The 22,582-nt window shown below is 44.5% G+C and overlaps 1 protein-coding gene across 4 annotated transcripts in view; it reads left to right on the forward strand.

The window, feature by feature from the left end:
• ank2 (ankyrin 2) overlaps nucleotides 1–22,582 on the forward strand; it is a 524,159-nt gene that overhangs the window by 157,314 nt on the left and 344,263 nt on the right. The gene's annotated exons all lie outside the window — the stretch shown is intronic.

A 22,582-nucleotide genomic window follows, 5' to 3' on the forward strand; every position in this document is an offset into this window, starting at 1 on the left:
AATTTGCTTTCATTTCAGTGGGCTCAAGAAAAGCAAAGCCAAAGCAAAAGCACAGGGCAGGCCAAACAACTCATTTCATTTCCATTTCAATTTCAAGCACAGGGCAGGCCAATCAACCCATTTCATTTCATTAAGGGCTAACAAATCATTTATTGCAAGCACATTAAGGGTTAACAAATCATCATTCATTGCAATAACATTGCTGGCTAACAAATCATTTATTGCAAGCACATTAAGGGTGAACAAATCATTCATTGCAAGGGTTTCGGCCCGAAACGTCGCCTATTTCCTTCGCTCCATAGATGCTGCTGCACCCGCTGAGTTCCTCCAGCAATTTTGTGTACCTTCGATATTCCAGCATCTGCAGTTCCCTTTTGAACACATTCATTGCAAGCACATTGCTGGCTAACAAATCATTTATTGCAAGCACATTAAGGGTTAACAAATCATCATTCATTGCAAGCACATTGCTGGCGAACAAATCATTTATTGCAAGCACATAAAGGGTTAACCACATAAAGCACATAACCACATAAAGCACATAAAGAACATAAAGCACATAAAGGGTAGACTCGCGGTTCGGTAGACTCACGGTTCGGTAGACTCACAGTCCGGTAGACTCGCAGTCCGGTAGACTCACAGTCCGGTAGACTCACAGTTCGGTAGACTCACAGTTCGGTAGACTCACAGTTCGGTAGACTCACAGTTCGGTAGACTCACAGCAGAATCAGAGTGGTGGTCTCTCCCTCATGATCTTTCAGAGTGACTGACTCGCATCCAGGCATCCGGGGTTTTATAGTCCTGCCCTCCCCCCGGAAGGGGTGTTACCTTCATCATGGTGAATGGCAGGCGAGAGGACCAATCAGCTGATTTTTAAAACATTCATAACTTTATTATTTTTCATCGATCGGAAAAATCCTCTGGGCTGCCTCAACGGAGGAGGACTGTGAGTAAGATGGCCAAAAATCATAGCGATATAGGGTAGCGTTTTTTCTAAATCAATTTCCAGCGCAGACAAGAAGTGGTCAAGATGAGACATTTAGTTATATAAATATTTGAATCTTCCACAGCTTGAACCGTCTATAATCTCCTTGGAGAGATAAGTAAATTTACAATCTGGTAGTTTTAATGTGCATTGAAATTTTAAGTGCACAGCAAACTTACTTTTTCTCAAATTTATTAAATGCAAATTTGTGTTCTATGCAAGATGGAACTTGAATCCATAACTTTCTAACCACATGCGAGGCCTGTATCAGCTAAGAGACAATTAAAAAAAGTAAAATTAATCATGTTTGCTCCTGCCTCCTTCTTCGGTACAGTGAAGGCATCGAGGTATACAGTAAAGTAAAACGTTTCTAGTTAAATTATTTCAACTCTTTTAATTAATAATTTTGTAGTTTGAACCAATATAGTGAACAAGGACAAGAGGATAATGTTGAAATAGATTTAGGGACTGCATTTTGGTAAAATTGTAGTCATTGATTAACGCGTTGTTTTTCCTTTTAGATGTTGATCAATCTACCATTTATTACCAATCTAAAAACAGTGTGAATACTAATTGCATATGTATGTAATTTCTTCATTTACTCATTATATTGTTAATACATTTTTGTTTTATGATGTTTAGTTAAAATGATGGAAACATGGTACCACCAGGAGGCACAGGAGACCATTCAGCCCCTTAAACTGATCACATCATTTAGTGAAACCACTGTGACGTGAGACCTTACATAGCCTTTATCCCAGTGGTCCTTAACCTTTTTGGCACCAGTACGCGCATACGTGAACAAAATACTGTATGTCGGATGTACCTTTGTTAGGTTCCTAAACATGGGCTCAACAAATTGATGTGTTATTTGTGTCCCCTTCATGACCCCATACGACCCCCATAGGGCGTCATGACCTCCAGGTTAAGAACCACTGCTTTATCCCATATACTTTCATACTTGGTTAATATTTATTGGCATAATGCCAGGGCTCATAATTGGTAGTTGCCAATGGAAACTTCCTAATGGCAAGTATGGTGCAGTAGACATGAGAGCAAGCGTGCTGTTTCTGAACTGTGCAAATATTATAGTTGACCAGAGAGCAGTGCTGAACTACTATCTACCTCTTTGGTGACCCTCGCACTATCCTTGATCAGACTTTGCTTGCATTAACCATATTCCCTTATCATGTATCTATACACTTTAAATGACTCGATTGTAACCGTGTATTGTCTTTCTGCTGACTGGTTAGCACGCAACAAAAGCTTTTCGCTGTACCCCGGTGCACGTGACAATAAACTAAACTGAAGTGAGAAGATTGACACTACAGACGAGATGCAAGGTCTGGTCCAACAGGAAATAATACTTTGTTTGCCACAGCAGTTTCCACAACAGTGGGCGACACGGTGGCGCAGTAGTAGAGTTGCTGCCATACAACGCCAGGGACCCGGGTTCGATCCTGATTCCTGGTGTTGTCTGTACGGAGTCTGTACGTTCTCCTCGTGCCCTGCGTGGGTTTTCTCCGGGATCTCCAGTTTCCTCCCACATTTGAAAGACGTACAGGTTTGTAGGTTAATTGGCTTGGTATAATTGTAAATTGTCCCTCGTGTGTGCAGGACAATAGACAACAGACAATAGGTGCAGGAGCAGGCCATTCGGCCCTTCGAGCCAGCACCGCCATTCAATGTGATCATGGCTGATCATCCCCAATCAGTACCCAGTTCCTGCCTTCTCCCCATATCCCCTGACTCCGCTGCCTTCAAGAGCTCTATCTAGCTCTCTCTTGAAAGCATCCCGAGAACCCGCCTCCACCGTCCTCTGAAGCAGAGAATTCCACAGACTCACCACTCTCTGTGAGAAAAAGTGTTTCCTCGTCTCCGTTCTAAATGGCTTACTCTTTATTCTTAAACTGTGGCCCCTGGTTCTAGACTCCCCCAACATCGGGAACATATTTTCTGCCTCTAGCGTGTCCAAACCCTTAACAATCTTATATGTTTCAATGAGATCCCCTATCATCCTATACTCCAGAGTGTACAAGCACAGCTGCCCCATTCTCTCAGCATACGACAGTCCCGCCATCCCGAGAATTATCCTTGTAAAGTTACGCTGCACTCCCTCAATAGCAAGAATATCTTCCTCAAATTAGGGGACCAAAACTGCACACAATACTCCAGGTGTGGTCTCACTAGGGCTCTGTACAGCTGCAGAAGAACCTCTTTGCTCCTATATTCGATTCCTCTTGTTATAAAGGCCAACATGCCATTTGCTTTCTTCACTGCCTGCTGTACCTGCATGCTTACTTTCATAGACTGATGTACAAGGACCCCCAGATCCTGTTGTACTTTCCCTTTTCCCAACTTGACGCCATTTAGATAGTAATCTGCCTTCCTGTTTTTGCTACCAAAGTGGATAACCTCACATTTATCCACATTAAACTTCATCTGCCATGCATCTGCCCACTCCCCCAACCTGTCCAAGTCACCCTGCATTCTCATAGCATCCTCCTTACAGTTCACACTGCCACCCAGCTTTGTGTCATCTGCAAATTTGCTAATCTTACTTTGAATCTCTTCATCCAAATCATTGATGTATATTGTAAATAGCTGCGGTCCCAGCACCGAGCCTTGCGGTACCCCACTAGTCACTGCCTGCCATTCTGAAAGGGCCCCTTAATCCCTACTCTTTGTGTTAGTGTGCGGGGATTGCTGGTCGGAGTGAACCTCGACCAACTACAGTTCGCATACCGCTACAACAGGTCAACGGAGGACGCAATTTCACTGGCTCTCCACTCCGCATTGGATCACTTGGAAAATAAAATCACCTACGTCAGGCTGTTGTTTATAGACTACAGCTCGGCATTTAATACCATCATCCCGTCCAAGCTGGTTACCAAGCTCACGGAACTGGGACTCTGCGCATCCTTCTGCAATTGGATCCTCAACTTCCTCATTCACAGACTACAGTTCGAATCGGAGGAACCACTTCATCCTCAGTAACTATTAGTACAGGAGCACCTCAAGGCTGCGTGCTCAGCCCCCTGCTTTACTCACTCTATACCCATGATTGCGTAGATGGACATAATGCGAACTCCATCATCAAGTTCGCCGACGACACCACTGTGGTTGGACGAATCACAGATGGGGACGAGTCAGAGTATAGAAGTGAGATAGACCGACTGACTAAATGGTGCCAGCACAACAACCTGGCTCTCAACATCAGTAAGACCAAGGAACTGATTGTGGACTTTGGCAGGGGAAGGATGGGGACCCACAATCCCGTTTATATCAACGGGACGATGGGGGAAAGGGTCAATAACTTCAAATTCCTGGGGGTGCATATATCAGAAGATCTTTCCTGGACTCAGCACCCCGATGCAATTGGAAAGAAGGCACATCTGCAACTCTACTTACCGAGCAGATTATGGAGATTCGGCATGTCGAAGAGGATTCTCCTAAACTTCTACAGGTGCACGGTAGAGAGCATTCTGACTGGTTGCATCGTGGCCTGGTTCGGCAACTTGAACATCCAGGAGCGAAAAAGACTATAAAAAGTTGTGACCACTGCCCAGTCCATCACCGGCTTTGACCTCCCCACCGTCGAAGGGATCTATTGTAGTCGCTGCCTATAAAAAGGCAGCCAAAATCATCAAGGACCCACACAATCCTGGCTACACACTCATCTCACCACTGACATCAGGAAGAAGGTGCAGGTGCCTGAAAACTGTAACGTCCAGGTTCAGGAACAGTTTCTTCCCTCCAGCCATCAGGCTATTAAACACAACAACGAATAAGCTCTGAGCTCTGAACCGCAAAAGGCAATATTATTATTTGTTATTTGCACTATATTTGGTATTTATTGAACTTTTTCTTTTTGTCCCATTATGCACTATGTTTACATATTCACATATTCTGTTGTGCTGCAGCAAGTAAGAATTTCATTGTCCCGTCTTGGACATATGGCAATAAAACACTCTTGACTCTAGACTCAGTGGGCCGAAGGGCCTGTTTCTGCTCTGTATCTCTAAACTAAACTAAAGAGTTTCTGTGAACTGATCCATTAGGATTCCAATCATTGTCAGGCAGCACCATTAGGCTGGCCATGTTGTTTGTATGTCTGACAGCAGACTCCCAAAGCAGACCTACAGTATAATCCAAGCACTGTTATGGGGAGATTATCAGATGGACAGAAGAAACAATTGTCTGAAGAAGGGTTCTGACTTGAAACATCAGCCTTTTCTCCAGAGATGCTGTCTGACCCGTTGAGTTACTCCAGCATTTTGTGTCTTTTCAGAAACAATTGGAGAAACGTCTGTGAATCACATTGGCTTCATAAGCCATTTTTGACCCCACAGATCATCCTTGACTCCATGAGATTAGCAAAAAGACAAGGATCCATTTGTGGTCTGACCTATTTATTCCATAAATCCATTCTTCACAGAAAATGATGATAGTGTTTTATTTCCAAATGTGGAAGTACTATACACACTAAAGCAAGCAGTTCATATTCCAATTTTGTGCTGTGCATAGTGAGAAATACCGGAAACTTTAGATTATCAATTTTGTTCCAATCGTGTAAAGTATACTTACTATGTGATTTAATTTCTAGACCAATGTGTTTTGGGTGTAAGGCAGCAAACGATATGCGATGAAATTGAATCCCTTTGTGGCAGTTTCCTTTTTGTGTTAATAATGCATAAAGTGCAAAATCAGCATGCTCTGAAGAGTTCACACTCGTCTCTGGTGGAAGATCCACCCATCAGGCATTTCCAAGACATTACCGCATGATTCATCATCTTTCCCACATATGATAATGTCACTTAAGTGTGCAATTTAAAAAAATTCAACAACAGAAATTGGATGTAGAGCTTCCAATGTATGACCTTTGTAATCAACTAAGAAGAAGTACATCACACAGAAAACACCACACTCTCCCTTGGAATATTTTATACACAGTACATTGTCCCATGAATTTTTTATTAGAAAACAGTCAATGCAGGCAGGATCAAGGTTGCTGTCAACGTAAATGCAGTTTATAGATCGATAGACCAAATGGTTGCTGCCATGGTGAGATCTCTTTAAAAGCATTGGCCATCTTCCTAAGGGTCAGTGTTAAATGATGCAGCAGCTGTTCATCTTGAAAACAGCTGCTGTGTGTTTAATTTGTAGCTCTAGTTATCATGATCTTGAGATGGAGCAGACCATGATAATTTCTTAAGGCAAAGATGCCCGAATGTGTTGTTATTTTTGGGTCACTTTCAGTTTGATATGTTACATTGTTAATGTATTCATCAGAACATGCCAACATTGCACAGATCTTTAAAAAAAGTAATGTTTTAGGAATTTAGGGAGGATCTTGAGATGATCAGAGTTTTAAAGAGTTTGGTGAAGTAAATAAACTGAGCAAACTATTTCCACGGGTCCACATATTGGTAACTAAATTATTTAAATTTAAATTTATAGCCAACACCAAAACATAATGACGAGGTAAACCTCTTTATCATTAATGTAAAAAGATTTTAATACACAAACATTTTGACAACTTTTTGTGATAGCAGAATCCGTAATTGACCTGGGAAAAACAAAAGTGAATAAATTGTAAAGGCTTTGGGTCAGAGGAAAGAGAGCATGACCAAAATGTATATAAGATTGATATCGTGGGTCGAATGAGATCTTTGAGCTATAAAATTCTGATTGTATAATGAATGCCCAGCCAAGTAAAGTAAAAATTCTTGTAAAATGCTCATAAATTAATCAGAGTTGAAACAATGTGTGCAGTTTGAGGCACAAATAGCAGGCATGTGTGCTCTAGTAATCTCGAGTTAAGTTTTCCAATTTATCAATGTGCTTTATACAAGGTTAACAATATAGATTAAAATTATACCCTTTGATTAAACTTGGTACTGAAGACTCACTCTCAGTTTTGGTTGCTTAAATATTGCAGCCAAAACTGAACTGAGCATTAATATTTGAAGGACTAGCAGAGGACTTGCAGGGAAAAGCCTGGGAACTATAAACCAGTGAGCCCAACATCTGCAGTAGGCAAGTTACTGGTGAGGATTCTGAGGGATTCTAAGATATATGCAGTTGGATACACAGGCATTGACTAGGAATAGTTCACATGAATTTGTGCATGGGAGATCATGTCTCATAAATCTGCGTTTTTTTGAAAACGTAACCAAAAAGGTTGACGAGGGGAGGGTTGTAGACGTTGTCTACATGGACTTCAGCATTGCATTTGATAGGGTTCCATCTGGTAGACTGCTCTGGAAGGTTAGATCGCATGGGAACCAGGGAGAGCTAGTCCATTGGATAGAAAATTGACTTCATGGAAGGAAGCAGGGGGTTCCTCCATCAACAACATTTAAACTTAGTTAAACTGTTGGAGGAACACAGTTGGTTAGGCAGCATTTGTGGAGGCAAAGGGATGGTCAACATTTGAGGTTGAGGTCCTGCATTAGGATCTCAAATCATCATGTCAGCCGACCTTCTCTCTCCACAGATGTTACCTGGCCCACTGAGATTCATCCAGCAGTTTGAATTGCAAAATTTCTCTCGTGTTAACATTTAAACTTGGGCAGACCCAAGGATCTCTTGTTAAAATAGATTTTCCAATACAGTCTACTTTGTAACTAATGAGAGGGCTAGCACTTAAAGACTGTCAACGTTCTGTAGAACACAGTCCATTTATGGACACCTGAACAAACAGGACCATTTTCCTAATTTGTCCACAAATTGCCCCTGACGTGTAGGTTGCGAAACTGATATATAAGAACTAGTGCACGGGTGATCATTGGTTGGCATGGACTTGATGGGCAGAAGGGCCTGTTTCCAGGCAGTATCTCTAAACATACGATCTCTTAGTCTTATAGAATTTTTCGAGGATGTAACGTAGAGTGGATAAGGGAGAACCAGTGGATGTGTTATTTCTGGACTTTCAGAAGGCTTTCGACAAAGTCCCACATAAGAGATTAGTATGTAAACTTAAAGCACACGGTATTGGGGGTTCAGTATTGATGTGGATAGAGAACTGGCTGTCAGACAGGAAGCAAAGAGTAGGAGTAAACGGGTCCTTTTCAGAATGGCAGGCAGTGATTAGTGGGGTACCGCAAGGCTCAGTGCTGGGACCCCAGCTATTTACAATATATATTAATGATCTGGATGAGGGAATTGAATGCAACGTCTCCAAGTTTGCGGATGACACGAAGCTGGGGGGCAGTATTAGCTGTGAGGAGGATGCTAGGAGGCTGCAAGGTGACTTGGATAGATTGGGTGAGTGGGAAAATGCATGGCAGATGCAGTATAATGTGGATAAATGTGAGGTTATCCACTTAAGCGGCAAAAACAGGAAAGTAGACTATTATCTGAATGGTGGCCGATTAGGAAAAGGGGAGATGCAACGAGACCTGGGTGTCATGGTACACCAGTCATTGAAAGTAGGAATGCAGGTGCAGCAGGCAGTGAAGAAAGCAAATGGTATGTTAGCGTTCATAGCAAAAGGATTTGAGTATAAGAACAGGGAGGTTCTACTGCAGTTGTACAGGGTCTTGGTGAGACCACACCTGGAGTATTGCATACAGCTTTGGTCTCCTAATCTGAGGAAAGACATTCTTGCCATAGAGGGAGTACAGAGAAGGTTCACCAGACTGATTCCTGGGATGGCAGGATTTTCATATGAAGAAAGACTGTATAGACTCGGCTTGTACACGCTAGAATTTAGAAGATTGAGGAGGGATCTTATAGAAACCTACAAAATTCTTAAGGGGTTGGACAGGTTAGATGCAGGAAGATTATTCCCGATGTTGGGGAAGTCCAGAACTAGGGGTCACAGTTTAAGGATAAGAGGGAAGTCTTTTAGGACCGAGATGAGAAAATCATTTTTTACACAGTGGTGAATCTGTGGAATTCTCTGCCACAGAAGGTAGTTGAGGCCAGTTCATTGGCTATATTTAAGAGGGAGTTAGATGTGGCCCTTGTGGCTAAAGGGATCAGGGGGTATGGAGAGAAGGCAGGGATGGGATACTGAGTTGGATGATCAGCCATGATCATATCGAATGGCGGTGCAGGCTCGAAGGGCCGAATGGCCTACTCCTGCACCTATTTTCTATGTTTCTATGATCTCAGGAGTTTATGGAAGCAGGAAGAGGGCAGTGGAAAAATCTCTGTAACATAGTCTATTATTTAATTAAATTCCTCTTGTTTTATATCACCTTATTTTGCAAATTACAAGGACTGATCTTTTCTTGATATAGTTAAGGCAGTTAAAGCTGAAATTTAAAATCTTCACAGAAACAGGCCCTATAGCCCAACTCATCCACGGTGACCAAAATTCCAAGCCAGTCCTGTTTACCTGCACCTGGCTCATGTCTCCTTAAACTTTTGGCAGAGGAAATGCTACCCACTCAATTAATGGTGTCACAAAAGGTTACAGCACGAAAACAAATATCAACAATCCCTTTTTTTTTCCTCCCACAATCTCATCAACTCCCCCCAAATTCTACTACTCACCTACACTGCCCGACTACGGGTGCTGTCTGTACGAAGTTTGTACGTTGTCCCCGTGACCGCGTGGGTTTGCTCCGAGTTCTTTGGTTCCCTCCTTGTGTACTTGGTATAAGTGTAAATTGTCCCTAGTGTTTGAATGCTTGTGTTAATGTGCGGGAAACGCTGGTCGGTGTGGACGCGGTGGGCCAAAGGGCTTGTTTCCGTGCTGTATCTTTAAAACTAAATAAATAAATAACTAACTACACACGAGGGGCTACGTGGCCAATTAACCTACCAAATCTCATGTCTTTGGGATGTGGGCGGATACTGGGGCCTCAGGGGAAACTCATGCAGTTACAAAGAAGATGTGGAAACTCTACACAGACAGCTCTGGGTCTATGAGGGAGCAGCTCTCCAATTAGGACCACTGCGCCACTCTAATGTTCAATACCACAGTGTAGCCAGTCCAATGAATATACCTTTCATCCTGAAGCTTTGATTCATAGTTATGAATTTATTGAAGAGGTAGTAAAGTGTATTGATGAGGGCAGTGCAGACAATAGGTGCAGGAGTAGGCCATTCAGCCCTTCGAGCCAGCACCGTCATTCAATGTGATCATGGCTGATCATCCACAATCAGTACCCAATTCCTGCCTTCTCACCATGTCCCTTGACTCTGCTATCTTTAAGAGCTCTGTCTAGCTCTCTCTTGAAAGCATCCAGGGAGCCAGCCTCCACCGCCCTCTGAGGCAGAGATTCCACACACTCACAACTCTCTCTGTGAAAAAAAGTTTCCTCATCTCCGTTCTAAATGGCTTACCCCTTATTCTTAAACTGTGGCCCCTGGTTCTGGACTCCCCCAACATCGGGAACATGTTTTCTGCCTCTAGCATGTCCAAACCCTTAATAATCTTATATGTTTCAATAAGATCCCCTCTGCAATAAGATGCAATGCAGTAGTGCAGTGGACTGGTCCAAAAGGTTAGGGCCAAACAGATGAATGGAAAAGTTTGTAAATTGGATCCAAAAATGCCTTGGCAATAGGAGACCAATGGTTAATGATAGACGGTGTTTTTGTGATTGTATGCTTGTGACTAGTGGTGCTCCACAGGGATTAGACTATTTTCTGACTGGGGTGAGGATTCAGAATTGAAGGTGCAAAGTGATACATTAAGTGCAGGATTCCCAAAAGGTTAATTTTCAGGTTAAGTGGGCATTAAGAAAGGCAAATACAATGGTAGCATTCATTTCAAGAGGTCTAGAATATAAAAGGAAGGATGGCTTTATATGGCGTTCAGTCTGAAGAAGGTTTTCGACCCGAAACGTTGCATATTTCCTTCGCTCCATGGATGCTGTCTCACCCGCTGAGTTTCTCCAGCATTTTCGTCTACCTTGGCTTTATATGGCACTGGTCAGGCCATATTTGGAATAATGTGAGCAGTTTTGGACACCACATCCGAGGAAGGATGTGCTGACGTTGGAGAGGGTCCAGAGGAGGTTTGCAAGAATGATTCTGGAGGTGATTGGGTTAATGTATGAGAAGCGTTTGACGGCTCTGGGCCTGTACTGGTTGGAGTTTAGAAGGATAAGGGGGGATTTCATTGAATATTAAAAGGCCTAGATAGAGTGGATGTGGAAAATATATTTCTAGTAGGAGAATCAAGAACCAGAGCCCATAGCATCAGAATGAAAGGATGTACCTTTGAAATGGAGATGAGGAAGGTAGCACGGTGGGGTAGCAGTAGAGCTACTGCCTTGCAGTGCCAGAGACACTGGTTCAATTCCAACTACAGAGACTTGTCTGTACAGAGTTTGTACATTCACCCCGTGACTTGCGTGGGTTTCTTCTGAGATCTTCGGTTTCCTCCCACACTCCAAAGACGTACAGGTTTGTAGGTTAATTGGCTTGGTATGAATGTAAAATGGTCCCTAGTGTGTGTAGGGAATATTAATGTGCGGGGATCGCTGGTCGGTGGGCCGAAGGGCCTGTTTCTGCTCTGTATCTTTAATCTAAAACTAAACTAAATAATTTCTTTAGCCAGAGGGTTGTGAATCTGTAGAATACATTGCTACAGACTGCAGTGGAGGCCAAGTCATTGAATATTTTTTAAATGGGGATTGATAAGTACTTGATTAATAAGGGTATCAAAGCTTACGGGGAGAAGGCAGGCAAATGAGATTGAGGGGGAAAAATAGATCAACCATGGTCGTATGGCGGAGCAGAGTCGATGGGCTGAATAAGCCAGTTCGGTATTCCAAAAAATGCAAGGAATCATGGGATTTTTCAAAGGTCATTCGAGAATAAAAAAAGCGAACGGGGTGCCTGGTAGTGGGGGAGAGCGGGGTGTAACAGCAAGAGAGAGGGGGTAGATGCGAGTGGGAGACAGGGAGAGACGGTGAGAGGTGGAAAAAGAGAGGTTTCATTTAGACAGACAACCACCGGTAAAGCCATGGCTCGTTGCTTCTAGGAGAGTTGAGAAAATGTCAATCAAGAGAATGCAACTTCAGAACCCCTCGTCTCGACCGCGCTGGAGATTTCCGCGGGCGCAAGGAATAAATGACCTAAATATTGCATTGAGTGAACAGAGTGTTCTTACCGTCCTCATCGTACACCGGCGTTTTGTGAGAGTGGTTGGAACCCGGGATTGAGGAGTCAGCGCCCGACAGGTGAACGGACTGCGGTAGCTGGTGCCTCTCCGCTCGCCGCTGGAAGAACTGACTCCCTGGGTAGGGCGCTGCCTCCTTGACCCCGCTGCTCCGTGGCGGCTGACTAGGATTCCAGAGCATCGCCGATGCCTCACATCAGCTCCTGATCCCCGCCACCTGTCGGGATAATGCGACTGACGTTGGTTGAGCTGAGGCTGGGAACCAGCCACTCTCACAAAACAGCGGTGTACAACGAGGATGTTAAGAACACTCAGTTCACTCAACGCAAACTTTAGGTAATTTGTTCCTTGCGCCCGCGGAAATCCCCGCTCTCATCCATCCCAATCACGGTGCAAAAATTTAATGTGTAGGAAGTCTGAAGGAGGGTCTTCTATCCAGAGGTCCGCTGACGGGAGCAAAGATTATAGAGCAGAGCAAGATGCGCCACTCTGCGAAAAAAGCGTAGTATGACATGGGTACGACATGACGCCATTTTATTGAGCTGCAATTTACAATAATATTAATAAAATTTACAATAATATTAACTAAATATGTGGTGATCGATGCTATATAAAACACTGTTCCCTACAACACTGATTACACCAAAGATGATTGAGCGGATCAATCTTTGGAACAGATTACACCAAAGATACTAGACGAGCATTGCCCGCTGCCTCGGGAAAGCAGACGCTTGAGGCTCTCCTGCCGGCCGCATCAATCTGGTATCGGGGGGACCGAGAATCAGTCCTGGATCAACTCAGGAGTGGAGGAAACGTCCTCTTCCCCCAAAGATACTAGAGGATACTAGTATCTCTGCTTTTCCTTGCGACCTGATATAAGAACAGATTGTATAACTGTGGAGTCCTTCCCCGCTACCAAAGATGTTGCGTTTAGCATAAACAAATGGCGGCCGTGACATTCCGTTACGTACTACACGTCATTGGATTTCGGAGGAGTGGTCTATCTTGCTCTGCTCTATAATCTTTGGACGGGAGTGTCGGCCCAGGCCCGTAGGCAGCGCAGAGGGGAGGCGACGCCCCAGCTCGACTCTGCCTGTCCCGCCGGCGGGATGGGCGGGGTTGAGCTGGAGTTGGTGCCTCGTTTCTGCGCCGCCTGCGGGCCTGGGTTGCCGCTGTGACGGGCCAGTGGCCTGCCGGGACAGGCAGAGCCTAGCTGGACATGACGCCCCTCCCTCTGCGCTACGCTGCTCCCACTGGCCCGTGGCCGCCCTCGGACGGGACACTTGGGAGGGGACGGGTACGGCCCAAAGGCGGCTGGGTAGGGACGAGACGCGGGTCTGCACCCATGCAGCGGCACAGCCCGAGTGACCTAGGACCTAGGAATTCCGAACTGGCTTATAGTCAAATTCTGCTCCTATTTCTTATGGTCTTATAGATTGGTGCTAGGATCCTTGGTACATAATATATGTGAATAATTTGGGTGTGAATGAAGATGGCAAGATCACTTAGTTCACAGATTGGTGGAGTTGTTGATAACATTGAGGGTAGTCATACGCTACAGAATGATATTGATGTGTTGGTGAAATGGGTTGAGAAATGGAGCTGTGCACACGATGGGAGTGTCCCGGGAGCCCAATCCACCTGCTGAACAACCGTGCCGCCACCAAGCAGAACGACGACCGAAGACTGGAATGCGCCCGGGGAGGCCCGCCTCCCAGAGGACTGTGGTGAAACTGAGTGGCGAGGCCAAAGGAGCCTCAGTGGTGGTGGCGATGGGAGCCTCGGTGGCGGCAGCGGGTGACTCAGCGGCAAAGGGAGCCTCAGTGGGTGGTGGGGCCTTGTGGTTGAGCGTGAGGGGGATGTGAAGACAATGGGGACCCGCCTTGGGGGGGCCGCGTGAGGGACGGTGGGAGAACAAAGGGGGACCCGGTGTGGGGGAGGGGGAGGGGCACTATTTTAGAATCCTCTGCCCAGGGGATAAGTCTGCATTTGTGTGTTTGTTGATTTGTTCCGGTGAAGTCGCTGTGCACACGGCAGCCAGACAACAGTCGCTTGTCCTTTTCTTTTTGTTTTCACTTTTTAATTTCAAGTTTCCGTGTACCTTGTGTATTGAAATTGTCAGCAGAACAATTTCCCTCCTGGGATGAATAAAGTTTTATCGTAATCGTAATCAAAATGACAAATGGCATTTAATCTTGATAAACATAAAGCAGTGCTTTTTGGAAGAGCACAGGACATATAACATGAATGGCATCTCATCCTGTGGAGTATTGAGGAACGCAGAGATCTTGGTTTGCAAGTTAAAAACCCCTTGAAGATGGCAGTGCAGGTTGATAAGTGGTTAATAAGGTATAAGGACACTGGCTTTCATTGGTCGGAGCTGAATATAAGAGTGAGGAGGTTATGCTCTGATTATATAAAAGATTTGCCTGATGGTAGCTGGAGTACCACGTGTAGTTCTGGTCACTACACCGTAGGAGAGATGTGATAGTGCTGGAGAAGGTGGAGAGGAGAATGACCAGGATGTTGCCTGGGATGGGGTATTTCAGATATAAGGAGAGACTGGAGAAGCTGATCAGTTTTCTTTGAAGCAGAGGAGGTTCAGAGGTAACATGTTTAAAGTTTGTAAAATGATAGAAAATGTTTAAATGGTAGAAAGGACAATTGCCCCATGCAAAGTGGAGTGAAGCAAGGCCCTTCTGCCCTTTGCCTTCCCGACAGACATGGAAGGGGTGTATCTTCACACCAGAAGTGACAGCAAGCTCTTCAATCTAGCACGGTTGAAAGCCAAGGTGAAGGGTAAGAACTGTGCTTATAAGGGCACTCCTGTACGCTGATGATGCTGCACTCAATGGAAGAAGGACTTCAGGGGCTGATGGACAGACTGCCTCTTGCTTGGACATGTGAACAGGATGGGAAATGGACACATACCCAAAGATGTGCTAAATGGGGAGGTTGTCAATGCACGCAGGCTAAGAGAAAGTCTAAAGGTTCGCCACAAGCATACGATTAAAAGAGTTATGACAAATTTTAATATTGGCACTGACAACTGGGAAGCAGCTGCTGAGGACCGGGAGAGGTAGAGGAAGGACCTCCTGGCGGGCATGAGGCACTGTGACCGCATATGGTTCAAGATCCATTTTGGTGGCAAAAACAGGAAAGCAGACTATTATCTAAATGGTGGCCGACTAGGAAAAGGGGAGATGCAGCGAGACCTGGGTGTCATGGTACACCAGTCATTGAAAGTAGGCATGCAGGTGCAGCAGGCAGTGAAGAAAGCGAATGGTATGTTAGCTTTCATAGCAAAAGGATTTGAGTATAGGAGCAGGGAGGTTCTACTGCAGTTGTACAGGGTCTTGGTGAGACCACACCTGGAGTATTGCGTACAGTTTTGGTCTCCAAATCTGAGGAAGGACATTATTGCCATAGAGGGAGTGCAGAGAAGGTTCACCAGACTGATTCCTGGGATGTCAGGACTGTCTTATGAAGAAAGACTGGATAGACTTGGTTTATACTCTCTAGAATTTAGGAGATTGAGAGGGAATCTTATAGAAACTTACAAAATTCTTAAGGGGTTGGACAGGCTAGATGCAGGAAGATTGCTCCCGATGTTGGGGAAGTCCAGGACAAGGGGTCACAGCTTAAGGATAAGGGGGAAATCCTTTAAAACCGAGATGAGAAGAACTTTTTTCACACAGAGAGTGGTGAATCTCTGGAACTCTCTGCCACAGAGGGTAGTCGAGGCCAGTTCATTGGCTATATTTAAGAGGGAGTTAGATGTGGCCCTTGTGGCTAAGGGGATCAGAGGGTATGGAGAGAAGGCAGGTACGGGATACTGAGTTGGATGATCAGCCATGATCATATTGAATGGCGGTGCAGGCTCGAAGGGCCGAATGGCCTACTCCTGCACCTAATTTCTATGTTTCTACGTTTCTAAGACCCTGGAGGCCAGGCACCAACGCCACAAAACGATCAACAGCAACACACTCCCCAATCTAGTGGCCAGAGACAACTTCTGTGGGAGGGCCTGCTTTGTCAAGGCTGGGCCTTGTTAGCCACAGCAGGAAATGAAACCACAGATCAATGCAAACAGGACAACATCAAAGACACACCATCATTTCTCGCAGATGGATGGATGGTATATTTCCTAAACTCCACCAGGTCTCCTCTCAGCCTCTAACACACTAGGGAAAATAAACCCAGCCTATCAAGTCTCTCCTTATGACTGAAATATTTAATTTCAGGCAACATCTTTCTAATTTTCCTCTGGTACATTCACATCCTCTTTGTAGAGCGGTGACCAAAACCGGACACAATACTCTAGAGTGCGTCTAACTAAAGTTTTATAATGTTGGACCATGACTCTGCCATATTTTATATTCTATATTCTATATTCTATGCTTGGCTAATGAAGTCCGGCATTGGCACAGTTGTGCAGTGGTAGAGTTGCTGCCGTAAATTGCCAGATGTGGGTTCGACCCCGACTACGAGCTCTGTCAGTATGAAGTTTCTACATCCTCCCTGGGACCGCATGGGTTTCCTCCGGGTGCTCCAATATCCTCCCCGCTTCTAAAAACGTGTAGTTTGTAGGATAAACAAAATGATCCTTGTAAATTATGTAAATTATCCCTAGTGTATAGGATAGAACTAGGGTAGGGTGATTCCTGGTTAGCATGGACTCGTTGGGCTGAAGGGTCATTTTCCACGGTGTATCACTAAAACTTAAAAACTAATATTTCATCCCATCTCATAAAACCCACATGTCTACCTTTAGGTCGGAGTTTATCGACTTGTATACCAAGAATCCTTAGGTCTGAGGTATTCTTTAGTGCTCTGTCTTTCATGGTATATGTCCTACCCCTATTAACTTCCCAAAATGCATAGCCACAAAAATATGAATTGAAAACATGAAAGGCATCACCGCATTCATGTAACTGATTATATCATTGGGAAAATTAGTTTAGTTTGGCTTGAAGAAGGGTCTCAACCCAAAACGGCACCTATTCCTTTTCTCCAGAAATGCTGCCTGACCCGCTGAGTTCATCCAGCATTTTTTATCTATCTATAGTTTGATTTAGTTTAGTTTAAAAATACAGCGTATAAATAGTCTCTTCGGTCCACTGAGTCCACGTTGACCAGAAATTCCCGAACATTAGTTCTACCCTACACAGTAGGGCCAATTTACAGAAGCCAATTAACCAACAAACCTGCACGTCTTTGGAATGTGGAAGGAAACCAGAGCACCCGGAGAAAACCCACGTGATCACAGGGATAATGTACAAACTCCGGACAAAACAGCAACGGTAGTCAGTATCGAAATCCGGTCTCCGGCACTATGAGGTAGCAACTCTACCGCTACACCAATGCGCCAAATTCACTATAGATATTGCATACCTGTGAAAGCCATTAATGTGTAACCCATTAATGTATGCAAATGAAATATATAGAAGCTTTTGTATTTTTAGCTTTGGAAACCTTGTCTGGTTACACACTAAACAGCCACTGGTTAATCCATTGGGGAGCACACCACGGAAGTTCTATTTATTTTGGGACACAACAGATGACTTGCACCTGTCAGTTCCAACTCATACCAGATACTGCTGGATAATTTCCATTTCCAGCATTATAAATGCCAAAGATAGACACAAAAAGCTGGAGCAACTCAGCAGGACAGGCAGCATCCCTGGAGAAAAGGAATAGGTGATGTTTCGGGTCAAGACCATTCTTCAGACTGAGAGTCAGGGGAAAGAGAAACGAGAGATATAAACGATGATATAGAGAGATATAGAATAAATGAATGAAAGATGGGCGAAAAAGTAACGATGATCAAGAAAACAGTCCATTGTTGGGTAGACAAAAGTGCTGGAGAAACTCAGCGGGTGCGGTAGCATCTGTGGAACGAAGGAAATGGGCAACGTTTTGGGCCAAAACCCTCCTTCAGACTGTTGTTGGGTGTATGCTAGGTGTTAAGAGTTTTGCAGACAATGAAACTCACCAGGACAACAGTGAAACTAGTACAATGACTAGGGTGAGAGAGGGACAAAGAGGGAGAGGGGATACAATACAATACAATACGGGTTTATTCGTCACATTGCACATAAAGTGCAAGTGAAATGAATATGTACTTGCACAATTACTTGAAGTTAGAGAAATCAATATTGCTGGGTTGTAACTTGTAAGCTGCCCAAGCAAAATATGAGATGCTGCTTCTCCAATTTGCCCTTGGCCTCGCTCTGACAATGGAGGAGGTCCAGGACAGAAAGGTCAGTGTGGGAATGGGAAGGGGAGTTAAAGTGTTTGGCAAACGGGAAATCAGGTCGGTTCAGGCAGACTGAGCAAAGGCGTTCAGCGAAACGATCCCACAGTCTACGTTTGGTGTCGCCGATGTATCAGTCAACACCTGGAACAAAGGATACAGTAGATCAGCCGTCGCATACAGCATATAATCCTCTAACATTTTCGCCACCTCCAACGGGATCCCACTACTGGCCACATCTTCCCATCTCCACCCCTTTCAGCTTTCTCGCAGAGACCGTTCCCTCCGAAACTCCCTGGTCAACTCATCCCTGCCCACCCAAACCACCCCCTCCCCAGGTACTTTCCCCTGCAACCACAGGAGATGCAACACCTGTTCCTTTACCACCCCCCTCGACTCCATCCAAGGACCCAAACGTCTTTCCAGGTGAGGCAGAGGTTCACTTGCACCTCCTCCAACCTCATCTACTGTATCCGCTGTTCCAACTTCTCTACATCAGTGAGACGAAGCACAGGCTCGGCGATCGTTTCGCTGAACACCTTCACTAAGTCCGTCGTAACCTACCTGATCTCCCGGTGGCCCAGCACTTCAACTCCCCTTCCCATTCCCAATCTGACCTATCTGTCCCGGGCCTCCTCCATTGTCAGAGTGAGGCCCAGCGCAAATTGGAGGAACAGCACCTCATATTTTGCGGTATGAACATTGACTTCTCTAACTTCAGATAGCCCTTGCTTTCTTTCTCCATCCCCTTCCCCTTCCCAGTTCTCCCACTAGTCTTACTGTCTCCGCCCTCATTCTATCTTTATCCTGCCCCCTCCCCTGACATCAGTTTGAAGAAGGGTCCCGCTTCGAAACGTCGCCCATTCCTTCTCTCCAGAGATGCTGCCTCACCGGCTGAGTTACTTCAGCATTTTGTGTCTACCATACAGTAGATGAGATTAGAGGAGGTGTTAGTGAACCTCTGCCTAACCTGAAAACTGTCAGGGTCCCTGGACAGAGTTAAAGGGGGAACTATAGGGTCAGATGTTGACTCTCCTGCGGTTTCAGGAGAAAGTACCTATAGAGGTGGTTGTGTTGGGTTGGAAGGGATGAGTTAACAAGGGAGTTGCGGAGGAAACGGTCTCTGCGGAAAGCGGAAAGAGGTGGAAAAAAGAAGATGTGACTAGTGGTAGGATCCCATTGGAAGTGGCGAGATTGTCGATTATGTGTTGTATGCAATGGTTGATGGGGTGAAAGGTAAGGACTAGGGGGGACTCTGTCCCTGTTCTGACTGGGGGGGAGGGGGAGTGGGAGCAAAAGTGGAGCTGTGGGGTACCAAGGAGCACATCTCAGATGCCCTGAACACCTCATTTTGGGCACAGATGCAGCGTAGACGGATGAAGTTGGAGTAGTGGCTAGAGTGTTTGCAGGAGGCAGGGTGGGAAGAAGTATAGTCTATATAGTTGGAGTTAGTAGGTTTATAATAGACTTCATTCAACAGCCTATCTCCTGTGATGGAGACAGTGAGATCAAGAAAGGGGAGGGCGTTGTCTGAATGAATTTGAGTGCAGGATGGAAATTGGTTGTGAAGTTAATGAAATCTATGAGTTCTGCTTGGGTGCAAGGGGTAGCACCAATGCAGTCGTCAGTGGAGATAGCATTTGGGGATAGAGCCAGTGTACAGCTGGAACAGGGATTGTTCAACGTACCCTACAAAGAGGCAGGCACAGGTGCTCATACAAGTGCCCATGGCTACGCCTTTCATTTGGAGGACGTGGGAGGAGTCGGAGGAGAAAAAGGATGAGTTGTTGAGCTACCTTGGTGATTGCTGGTCGGCATGTGCTCGATGGGCCGAAGTGCCTGTTTCCATGCTCTTTAAAATGTGTAATGATAAAAAAAATCAAGCTAACAAACGGTAGCTTTGTGAATGGTTTCAATTATTGAATTGATCTCAAAATTCAGTGTGTAAACATTATATTGGCTGAGTTACTCCAGCATTTTGTGTCTATCTTCGGTTTAAACCAGCATCTACAGTTCCTTCCTACATATTATATTGTACAAGTTCAATATCTTGAATATCTTGCTAATCTTAAGTACATATATCATCAGTCCTTTCTGTAAGCGAAAAAGTTCATAATGTAATAAAGACAGTTTCTTACAGAATTAGTTGTAAGTGTGACAGTTTTACCAGATAGCCCAGTGACAGGGTCTGCATTGCCCAAGGGGATCTTTGCCATTGGCTGTACCTGTGTGGAAGCTCAGTGCCCATTGTGTTCCACCTCTCGAAATAACAGATCCGAGTCGCCAACACTTGAAGTTGCTCCCTAGCAGTGCAGGCTTGGGTAATTGATATCATCTAGCCCATGAATTTTAAACAGGCAAGTAATCTGATCAAAAGTGTAACAGAAACACCGAGTCGATCGGCACCTTGTTTTCCATGAAAATCAGTGCAAGAACACATAGGGTGATAGATAAAGTATTATTTGAGGCCAGTGTTTGACATTAAGATATTTTAAAGCTCCCTGTGAAGCTTTTTTATATAATTAATTTAAAATTAGAGCCATCTATGAAGATGGCACAAGAGTAATCAAGGGGCTTATAGATTTTTTGATAGGCAAAGCAGTCTTTTTAAGGGTATATTTCATAGACTGAGTTAATGTTTCTTAGTCCATGATCAATTGTATTTAAACCCACCAGACTGTTCTATGTGCCTAGATGCCCAATACATTAGGAATGATCAGTCATCAGGCAAATCTGCAGCAACTAACGGTGAACACCAAATTATTTGTTTATTTCTTGGTATGTTGGACGAATGGAATTAGGAAATGTGAACTAAAAGATAGTGGAGATGTACAAAATAATATTCTAGAAGTAGGAGCTGGGATGTAGTGCTATGGTTACTAACAAAGCATTGTTGATGCATATACAAAGGCATGGAATGGATGTCTCAGTGTAGGGAAAATAAACTTGGAAAATGGAAACAAAATGGAGGCAGAGTTATGCAGAAACAGGCCATTCATGTATCTATTTACACTGATCCCATTTACCCACTGCAACTGATTCTGTCTTGGCAATTCATGTCGTTATGCTACTTAAATAGTGTGAGAATATCTGTGTTCACTACCTTTTATTCCAGACCTAAACACACTCTGCGCCTAAAGAATTGCCATCAGATCCCTTCTAAACTTCCTTCCTCCCACCTTGAAACCATATCCTCCTGTTGTAAACACCTCCACCATAATTTTCAAGAGAGAGCTAGATAGGGCTCTTAAAAATAGCGGTCTGGGGATATGGGGAGAAGGCTGGAACGGGGTACTGATTGGGGATGATCAGCCATGATCACATTGAATGGCGGTGCTGGCTCGAAGGGCCAAATGGCCTACTCCTGCACCTATTGTCTATTGTCTAATTTTATATATTACTATTAAGTCACCCCCTCAGACTTCTCTCCTCCAGAGGGAAAAAACAGCGTATCCATTCTCTGAAATGCTCCAACAGAGGTGGATATCCTTTCTACGATTTCTAGTGTAATCATATCCTTCCTATCCGGTGCAGTCACAACTGCACACAATATTCCAGGTACGGCTGAACCAATGTTTTACAAAATGGGCAGCACAGTGGCGCAGCTGGTAGAGCGACTGCCTCACAGCATTAAAGACTTGGATGTTGTCTGTCGAGTGTTTGTACGTTTCCTCTGTGACCACCTGGAGGTGCTCCAGTTTCCTCCCACACACCAAAGACGGTGGATTTGTAGATTAATTGACCTGTGTAAATTACCCCTAACGTGTAGGGAGTGGATGAGAAAGTAGGAAAAAATTATTGTGAACAGGTCAGCATGGACTCAGTGGGCCAAAGGGCCTGTTTCCTTTCTGTATCTCTAAACTAAACTGTACCATAATGTTCTATGCTGCGCCACAGCCTATGGAGACGAACATCGCATATACTTCCTTCATCACCTTATCCACCAGTGCTGCCACTTTCAGAGATCGATGAACTATGACATGATCCAAGGCCAAAGGTGTTCCTGAATATTTCCTAATACACTACCATTTATGCTGTGTGTCAGCGAAATGCATCAACTCACACTTGTCAGGATTACATTTCATTTGCCATTGCTGCACCTCACTTTCCATCTATTTTTTGTCAATTGTAGCCTTGAAAATCTTCTTTGTTAGCTCCGTTCAGTTTAGTTTATTGCCACATGTACCGAGGTACAATGAAAAGCTTATGTTGTGTGTTAACCAGTCAGCAGAAAGACAATACATGATTACAAACG

The sequence above is a fragment of the Amblyraja radiata genome, chromosome 1, assembly GCF_010909765.2.
Source record: "Amblyraja radiata isolate CabotCenter1 chromosome 1, sAmbRad1.1.pri, whole genome shotgun sequence".
NCBI classification, from domain to species: domain Eukaryota; kingdom Metazoa; phylum Chordata; class Chondrichthyes; order Rajiformes; family Rajidae; genus Amblyraja; species Amblyraja radiata.